Here is a 10,426-nt window from a genome sequence, read left to right as displayed (position 1 = left end):
CAAGTAACCATTTCTTTCATATAAGATCTGATTTTTCATGGAAAATATTATAACTGTGGATCTGTGCAGAACAGAATACAAAATGAAATAGAAGAATATTTCATCCTTTTCTGGATAACAAGAATGTCTTGCTCAATAAATATACCACCATATTTCTCATTTCTTTTCAAAGTTTAAAAATTAGTTCTTAGAGGAAATTTAACTTTAAGCTACATAGATTAAGCTTTTCCAGGTGTAGCAACCACCAGCCAAAGTGAGAGGAAGGGAAATTGATATTTGAGCAAAAGGCCAGAAATAAAGACATGCTCTTCAACACACCCTGGAAAGCTTGTTCTGACCATCCATTAATATGGATGACATTCATTTTAAGAGAATTTCATAAACTAAAATAACACAGTTATCACTTGTCAGCAGGGGTAAGATTAATTTCACTTAGCTTTAGACATCTCCTATGCAGACATCTCCGCTTAAGCTAGTCACACAGGGATTTCTTTAGAGCTCGATTTGAAAATATCTACATGTTTATAGGATCAATTCATCTGACCTATTTCAGATGTGTAGTTCTGAATGAGGTGAACCATGTTCCTAATTCACCTATTGACTATAAAAGGAATCAAGACAACAAGCTCATTTTGGACAGCAACTTTTGGACAGATTAATCCCACCATAAATGCCACTGTAGTCCAAGGCTATGTGATATCATAACAGAAAATAAGAGCATTAAAAAGGCTCTGGAAGAAGCTGGTTTTCTTGCAACAAGAATAACACAGCCAAGGACTTAAATCACACAGTAGTTAGTTTATTTTGAACTGCAGTTCAAAGCCCTAATAGACATCAAAACCTTAATAAGAATCTCTCTTCTATTCAAAAATGTTTCTTTTTAAAGTAATGCTAGACAAGTGTTGAAGCGTTAAAGGTTTGTCAACAATATTCAGGAATCTAGTCACTGATTTTCAGTTGGAGTATATATCTTTTCTGTACTTACAAGAAATAAATAAATGGAGAATACAACAACCAATTTTCCCAATCCACTCTATACATAAATGCATGAACGTAGCCTGGAATCTATTTTTATCTGTGGTATGCAAACAGTACTAATGTTGCTATTGCATATGATATTTAGTCTGCCTTTACTCCAGCAAAGAAATTAAAGTTAGAACATTTTGCCAAGAGTAGCCACAGAAGTATTACGATGCCTGGCAAAATATTTGTTACTGCTACTGTTACAGACAAAAACATGGTAGCACCTGACAGCTCACCTAAAGAAACAACTTGAAAGTTTTTGTACTTATCTATGTTTTCTCTGCATTCACTCAAGCTAGAACTAAACATATTTACTCTCAGTTTTAGTTGGCTGATATTCAGTCAATAACCTCTACAGTAAAATCCAATACTGGAATATAAGGCTGCAGATGAAGTTTAAAGTATTTTTGTTTAATCACAGACATACTTTGAACAGGAAAGCCAACTAACTTGCAGTGTTTGTCTCAGAAGTTTGCTTTACCAAAATTACCTTGTTACTAGAGGTGATGAATGCACTCTCACAAACTTATATATAAATACCCATTGATTATACAACAATCCAAAAGACAAAACTAAAGTATCAATACTGTACTTATTAATCATAGATTCACTAGCCTGCAGATTATGGAAATACTCTGCTTTTATCAAGTTAGCCAATGTTGACATGAGCTTCTTTAGAAAGCTCACATTTTTCTGTGAAGTTTCAATGAACGAAAAAGCTAAGGGGCTTTGACTTGACAACAACATATTGATATCTTTATTCATCTTCTTTTCACATATCCTGTGGGTATCCTTGGAAATATCAAACCTCCCCTCAGGATTCATACACTGCACTGTGAAATCCAGTGTATACCCTATCATCTTAATAGGTCTAGACTCAACTATTTACTGCTTTAGCCCAAAGGATGACAGGGGATTTGACAACCTCATATGTTACATGAGAGAAGCCTGCTATGAGACAGATGAGCTACACTGGTACATTTCCATTTCCTACTACTTCTTCTGATTGCAACAAGCCATCTTTTTTCACCAAAATGGAAACATCCTTCTAAGTTCTATATAAATATAAACCACCTGCATGGAAGCAACTAGAAGATTAATATATGTTTTAGAAATCAGCCAGGAAAGACCAGTTCACTTTCTAATTTAATTATTTAAGTTGCATTATTTACCCTAACACTCTATTAATACTAAGATCATTGAGCAGAAGTTTATCCATAAGAGGATATCTATTTACTATTAATCATCTAGTCTAGCTTTGCTTTGGCATTTTGCCAGTGTAAGTAAATCCCCTCAAAAATAATGCTCATCCAAATCTGTGCTCTTAACACACCAAAATTAATTCACTTTAAGAACAACATCACAAGATAAAACAATATATATGAGAACTCTCTATATCAGCTACCTCCATAGAAAGGCTAACAACAAGTTTCTGAACTCTTGATACTCATATGTAATAGTGAGTTTCCATTAAGCAGCATCTGTAGGATGTTACAAAACCCATGTTCAAAAGTCAAACTGGATTAACACCATATATTCAGAATATAATTTTGAAAATTCTTAATCCGTACAATCAGAGAATGTACGGTGCCTGTACAATCACAGGCCTCATAAAAAAACAAGAACTCTTAAACATCACAATTTAATTTTTAAGGTTATTTCATGATCTTGTAGACAATATCTCTAAGCCAAAAATCGCGAAGTTATTTACTGAGCCATGCTTTTGCATGCCATGCTCTCACCTTCCTCAGCTGCTTCATGAGTGATTGGAAAGGAAAGGGAATCAGTTGTTCACCATTAATCATTGCAAAAAGTAGTCCAGCAAGCTCATAAATAGCAGATAAATCATTTTACTGATGTGGTTAGGATAAATTAACATGTGACAATGCTTTAGCCCCTTTCGTCCTATCCCCCCATACCCTGAAAGAGGTGACAAGTATCCAAATACCAGCATTTCTCAAGTTTAGCTACAAAGCTACACTATACCAGCCTGTCCCTTGGCATTTCTGTATTTTGCTTACGTAGCTTTGCCTCCTTTGAACTTTGCTCATGAAGGAATTGCAAGTCAAACTGGCAACCAAAGAATCATAGAACCACAGAATGGCTTAGGTTGGAACAGACCTTAAAGATCATCTTGATCATCCTACCACCCTGCCATAGGCAGGAATGCCAATATATAAGAAAGAAATATAAATCATATATATATATATATATATATGCAATATATAAGAAAGCCTTAAATTATAAATATGAGACATGGAAGAATACCAACCACTCCACATTTGAGTAGTTTTAGGACATTTTTCAGCAGAAACCTATATTTTTAAAAGCTATTTATATTTTCTTTTTCTTCTTTTTTTTTTTTTTATTTTTTTTTTTATTTTTTTATTTTTCCCTAGACTAGGAAACCAGCATCTTTTATGTATCTGTAAGAGTCTCAACAGTAATGTTAACATCTTATTTCTTCCTGTCTTACAGATCTGTTACAGCTCTCTTCTAAACAGAAAATGACCTCTCTATACCCTGAAAGTCACAGGTTACATTTGTTTATAATTGATTGGAATTAATATTTCATGTGAATACATAATTCAATAAACCTTGTGTCTTTTTCTTTTTGTAGAATACCAATGGAAGATTTTAATCTCTATAAATTACATCATTTTAATCTATTATATTAAAATACTTAAAAATCGATTGAGTGTATTTATCAACTGTGCAGTTTTGTTTAGTCAAGCCCTTTAGTATACTTTCTGTTCCCTGACTGAGTGACTGTGTTAGCAAAAGCATTACACTCAAAATATGGTTGCCAGAATGGAATATTGCTGATGGGATCTAGAAAATGTAGACATTTCTGCAGACACACACATACAAAAGACTCAATTCTTAGGGAAAACCAGATTTGAGAATTTTTTGAATATAATTTAGGCATATTATTCTGAAAGGTCAAATGCATATTCCCGTTTCTTCCATTGTTATCACAGTACTATTAATAAATACTATTCCAGTGTTATTTAATAGAATCTCTCTATTCCCATAAAGTTGCTGTATCATTCTAAAATAATAGCATTACTGCATCAGAGACCTATGCATAAGCTTCATTCTTTATGAAATACTTTTATTTATTTACTGGAGACAGATATTCCAGCTTTTAACAAGGAAAACATCTAGGATAGAGCCAGTACCAAGCACTACTATATTCCTTTCTATATAATTTCCATCTATACAGTTTGATTTTAAATACCTATTCTGTAGTTCCAATAAGCTTTTCATATTTTTTTAATCTATTAATCAATTAATTTTGTGAAGTAAAAACTAGCACATAATTGCGACCTGTCAAATTTGGAACAGCCCCCCGACACACTGAACTGCCTCTACACATACAGCTTGCCAATTCTTACCTGTTTTCAACTTCATGTCAGTCATTAAAAAAAAAAAATCAATTTGGTAAAATAATGATGAGGTTTTGGATAATCCTCCCCATGTGTTAAGGAACATAACTGAAAAACAGCTTTCCTGGAACTTCAGACTTCCTCCTCAAAAGTACAAAATTTCTAAAAATGTGAACTACTGAAACAGCAAGTTGAAAATCACTTCCTATAAAAAGGACAAAATAAAATATTTGATACAATGAGTGTTTAGTGTCTGGAACACATAAGATAATTTTGAAGCTGATAATTTAGCATTAAGGTAGTACACACATACACACAAACAACCTATATGAGAATAACTCAGTATATAATAGCAAAAACACAGACAACATAAATATCTCTGGAAAAGAGCCTTACAGTAACTGGTAAGAAAAAAAAAATAAAAATCTGTTATTTAGGAGTTAGTTAATAATTAAGCTTTTATTTTATAAAAGTATGCCACATTTTTTTTTTTTTTGAGCTGACTGAGGTCTAATGATATTGACCACAGGTCAATATAAACCAATGTTTGGTTTGAGGCAACAGGCTTAGAATCCAAAACCCTCCTACCAAGAAAGCAGGTCCCTGCAGTTGTCAGGTTTTCATTCTATGTCAGTTCCTTTGTCAGTAGCACATATTAGGTTCACTCATTGCACCTGAACACCAAGCTGAAATGTGAAATATTCATACATTTCATAATAAAACAGCCTGACAGGTGATTCATGTTTGTTTCTTTTGCATCTGAATTTATACTCACAGAATTGTTTGTGTACGAAAGGACCTATCATCTAATTCCAACCCCACTGCCATGGGCAGGGACACCTTCCACTAGACCAGGTTGCTCATGATTTGAACACAACAGTGTCCACAGCAGCTCCTACAAACACCAGATTTATGTTAGCTCTGCAAGGGAAAGTTTTTAGCAGAGGAATGAAACAACAGTCTTGATCTAACTGATTTAAACTGCCTAAAGACATTTTCCAACTGAGTTTAAAAGGCATCACTCATTCAAAAGAGCGTAATAAGTAGAGTGCAAGGCTTATTATTAAAGTTCAGGCTGTAAAGTTGAAAAAATTTTGTTGTTGTTGTTAAATATCATCTGCATAGTATATTTCATTGCCTATTGTGCTTGAATCAATACTCACCCTTTCTGAAAGTAGTTTTTTGTTGCATTGACAAACCAGTTATTACCAGTTGAGGTATTGCCTTTGTACTCTCATGTCTTCTGTTATACAGCTGTTCTTTATGTATTTTACCTATCAGTTTTGGGTCTGAATTCTCTCCAGACAGCTTTTCTTTCCTTTGACAGAGACAACTGTTAGTTGTAGAAATCACTTTTCACGCTTCTCTCATTTAAGTTCAAAAAGATAATCGCTTCAGCAGAAGTACAGTAGGGCAAGTCCTTTACCATAGTTATTTACATTGTATTGTATTGTTTAAACTTATCAAAGTCATTACCTAGAAAAATCCTTCTTTCTTTCCTTCCTTCCTTACAAACAAACAAAAAAAATAAATTCATTAAAATAATAATTCAGGAGAATCAGTAGAATTTGAATCTTGGCTCGTATTGGAGACCTAGTAGGGATGCTCTCAAAGCAAGTCAGACAACATAAATAAGTACATGGAAATAATCTGTTCTCATTTTGTGATAGTTCCAAAAAAAATGGACAGCATTGCTTCATCCAGAAATGCTGAAATAGTAGCACTTGAGCTCTTCTCTCTATGGAAAGTTGCTACTTGCCTTTGGGAAATCTAGATGGGAAATAAGATGAGATGCAATCTGGAAAAGAGGAATTGATTTATTTTTGTCTATGAGGGGATAGAAAACCTGCAAATTAAATAATGTGAACTGAAGAGGAATTTTACTTTCTCTTTATGCTGACTTAAAGCATTTACATTTCAGGCTAGCCATAAATGTACATTAGATATGATTTTCTGAGCTATTCTTAACAGAAAAAGTAAGAAAATATATGTTCACTCCTGTATTTTTACTCTATTGATGGCTCTTCCAAAACATTTGTGAGTGTCCTGCTGCAGTTTGTACCTGGTACTGCAGCTTCCAGACACTTACTGATTCAGTGGTAATGATGCTTACACAGGTACCAGGAAGCTTTACTTAGCTAGAGCTAAGGACAGCGTGGGTACTTTGGATGACAGAGGATGGCCACACAATAACTGGTATAGCTGTTAGGGAGGCCTTTCCATCAGCCTTGAGTTTTACCTCACATCATCTTAGACAAATGCTTTTTATTTGGGTTTTCAAATATTTGTATTTTAAATATTTATATTTTTCATATTTATTTTTCTTATCAGTGGTCTCTACAGACTAAATTTAGAAAACTGAGTTTCTGTTTTCAATTGTTTCAGTTCCTTAAGTACATATTAGTTAGTGCTTACATGACCGTACAAACTTCACCCCAATTCCTTGTTCCAGCCAATTCTAGAGTGCAATTCTGCAGAGTGGCAGCCTGAGATCTGTTGCATCTTCCACTGGGTTTGTTGGTTGAAGTGGCAATCTGAGAATCAAGAATCCTAAAACTGCTGCTTAACTTGGGTGAAGTTATGACATGACTACATAGTAGTAGTTACCGCCTCACTTTTTCAGAGCTCCTTATAGGATTGTCTGAAAGAGACAATGGGGTTGTAAGTAAAATTGCCAAAGAGTTTCCTAAAGCAATTGCCTTGTTTCTGGACAGCTATCTTCTTCCAGACTCTATGAAAATTATGGAAACCTTTCAGTTTTCAAATATAACCTATTTCAGATAACTAAAATTAGCAGAAGTTTCCATAAATGACTAATTTCTGTTTCAGGAAGGCCCAGAGACACAAGCTGTTTTATTCTAAGAGAATAAAATTCTGAGAAAGCATCAGTGTCTTGGGGGTGTCTTGGGCAGAGTGACCACGAAACAGAGAAGTTCACTATTCTTGGCGAGGCCAGGAAGGGGACCAGTAAAACCGCTGTATTGGACTTCCGGAGGGCTGACTTTGTGCTGCTGAGAACACTGGTTGGTGGAGTCCCTTGGGAGGCAGTTTTGAAGGGCAGAGGAGTCCAGGAAGGCTGGGCGCTCTTCAAGAGGGAAATCTTAATGGCGCAGGAACGGTCTGACCCCACATGCCCAAAGATGAGCTGGCGGGGAAGACTGGTCTGGCTGAACAGAGAATTGTGGCTTGATCTTAGGAGAAAAAAGAGGGTTTATAATCTTTGGAAAAGTGGGCAGGCCACTAGGGAGGACTATAAGAATGTTGCAGGGCTGTGCAGGGACAAAATTAGGAAGGCCAAAGCTCATTTGGAGCTCAATTTGGCTACTGCCGTTAAAGATAACAAAAAATGTTTTTATAAATACATCAACACAAAAAGGAGGACTAAGGAGAATCTCCATCCTTTACTGGATGCGGGGGGAAACTTAGTTACAAGAGATGAGGAAAAGGCGGAGGTGCTCAATGCCTTCTTTGCCTCAGTCTTTAGCGGCAATACCGGTTGTTCTCTGGATACTCAGTACCCTGAGCTGGTGGAAGGGGATGGGGAGCAGGATGTGGCCCTCACCATCCACGAAGAACTGGTTCGTGACCTGCTACGGCACTTGGATGTGCACGAGTCAATGGGGCCAGATGGGATCCACCCAAGGGTACTGAGAGAACTGGCAGAGGAGCTGGCCAAGCCACTATCCATCATTTATCAGCAGTCCTGGTGATCGGGGGAGGTCCCAGTTGACTGGCGGCTAGCAAATGTGACGCCCATCTACAAGAAGGGCCGGGGGGCAGACCCGGGAAACTACAGGCCTGTCAGTTTGACCTCAGTGCCAGGGAAGCTCATGGAGCAGATCCTCCTGAGAGTCATCACGCAGCACTTGCAGGGCAAGCAGGTGATCAGGCCCAGTCAGCATGGGTTTATGAAAGGCAGACCCTGCTTGACGAACCTGATCTCCTTCTATGACAAAGTGACGCGCTGGGTGGATGAGGGAAAGGCTGTGGATGTGGTCTACCTTGACTTCAGCAAGGCTTTTGACACCGTCTCCCACAGCATTCTCCTCAAGAAACTGGCTGCTCTTGGCTTGGACTGGCGCACGCTTCGTTGGGTTAGAAACTGGCTGGATAGCCGGGCCCAAAGAGTCGTGGTGAATGGAGTCAAGTCCAGTTGGAGGCCGGTCACTAGTGGCATTCCCCAGGGCTCGGTGCTGGGGCCAGTCCTCTTTAATGTCTTCATCGATGATCTGGACGAGGGCATTGAGTGCACCCTCAGTAAGTTTGCAGATGACACCAAGTTAGGTGCGTGTGTCAATCTGCTTAAGCGTAGGAAGGCTCTGCAGGAGGATCTGGATAGGCTGCACCGATGGGCTGAGGTCAACTGCATGAAGTTCAACAAGGCCAAGTGCCGGGTCCTGCACCTGGGGCGCAATAACCCCAAGCAGAGCTACAGGCTGGGAGATGAGTGGTTGGAGAGCTGCCAGGCAGAGAAGGACCTGGGAGTGATGGTGGATAGTCAGCTGAATATGAGCCAGCAGTGTGCTCAGGTGGCCAAGAAGGCCAACGGCATCCTGGCTTGCATAAGAAACAGTGTGACCAGCAGGGCTAGGGAGGTGATCGTTCCCCTGTACTCAGCTCTGGTGAGGCCGCACCTCGAGTACTGTGTTCAGTTTTGGGCCCCTTGCTACAAGAAGGACATCGAGGTGCTTGAGCGAGTCCAGAGAAGGGCGACGAAGCTGGTGAGGGGCCTGGAGAACAAGTCCTATGAGGAGCGGCTGAGGGAGCTGGGCTTGTTCAGCCTGGAGAAAAGGAGGCTCAGGGGTGACCTTATTGCTCTTTACAGATACCTTAAAGGAGGCTGTAGCGAGGTGGGGGTTGGTCTATTCTCCCACGTGCCTGGTGACAGGATGAAGGGGAATGGGCTTAAGTTGCACCAGGGGAGTTTTAGGTTGGATGTTAGGAAGAACTCCTTTACTGAAAGGGTTGTTAGACATTGGAACAGGCTGCCCAGGGAAGTGGTGGAGTCACCATCCCTGGAAGTCTCCAAAAGACGTTTAAATGTAGAGCTTAGGGATATGGTTTAGTGGGGACTGTTAGCATTAGGTCAGAGGTTGGACTCGATGATCTTGAGGTCTCTTCCAACCTAGAAATTCTGTGATTCTGTGTGTTCTTGTCCTGTCCTTACGGGCATCTGCTACCAATAAATCAGAGGCAGCATGAGGGGCCACACAAAGGTATTTATGTGTGGAAAAAATTAGGATAGTTTTTCTAATCCTAATTTATATCCGTAACCCATTACTTTTTTTCTGTTTCTAAAAGCAATCCACTTTTTTGCATCATTTAGCTGATGATTTCAGTAACTTGACTGGATAGCAACCATGCACAGTTCATGACAGAATTTGAATCATGTTTCATTTCAGAAATCATTTTTAGTGATGCCACTGTTAGCTAGTTTAAAATAAGATAATTTTTACCCCAATTCATATTCTAGCCATTTTCCTGGTTTTAGCTAGGATAGAGTTGGTTTTCCTCCTGGTAGCTGGTAGGGTGCTATGTTTTGGATTTAGGATGAGAAGAATGTTACTAACACACTGATGTTCTGGTTGTTGCAGAGCAGTGCTTACACCAAGCCAAGGACTTTTCAGCTTCTCGCTCTGTCCTGCTAGCAGGCAGGCTGGGGGTGCAGCAGGAGCTGGGAGGGGACAGACCCAAGACAGCTGACCCAAACTGGCCAAAGGGATATTCCATACCATCTGATGTCATACTAAACAATATATAGGGGTGGCTAGCTGGGGTGGGGGGTGCCGGGCTGCTCGCGGATAGGCTGGGCATTGGTCATTGGGTGGTGAGCAATTGTATTGTGCGTCACTTGTTTTGTACATTATTATTATTATTTTATTTCTGTCCTAATAAACTGTCTCTATCTCAACCCACTGTCTTCAGTTTTCTCGTTTCTCTCCCCCATCCAAGAGAGGGAGGGGGGAGGCTGAGCGAACGGCTGTGTGGTGTTTAGCTGCCAACCGGGTTAAACC

Source organism: Netta rufina, assembly GCF_964035555.1.
Source record: "Netta rufina genome assembly, chromosome: 11".
NCBI classification, from domain to species: domain Eukaryota; kingdom Metazoa; phylum Chordata; class Aves; order Anseriformes; family Anatidae; genus Netta; species Netta rufina.
The sequence above is the reverse complement of the archived record's forward strand: the minus strand, read 5'-3'. Positions refer to the sequence as shown.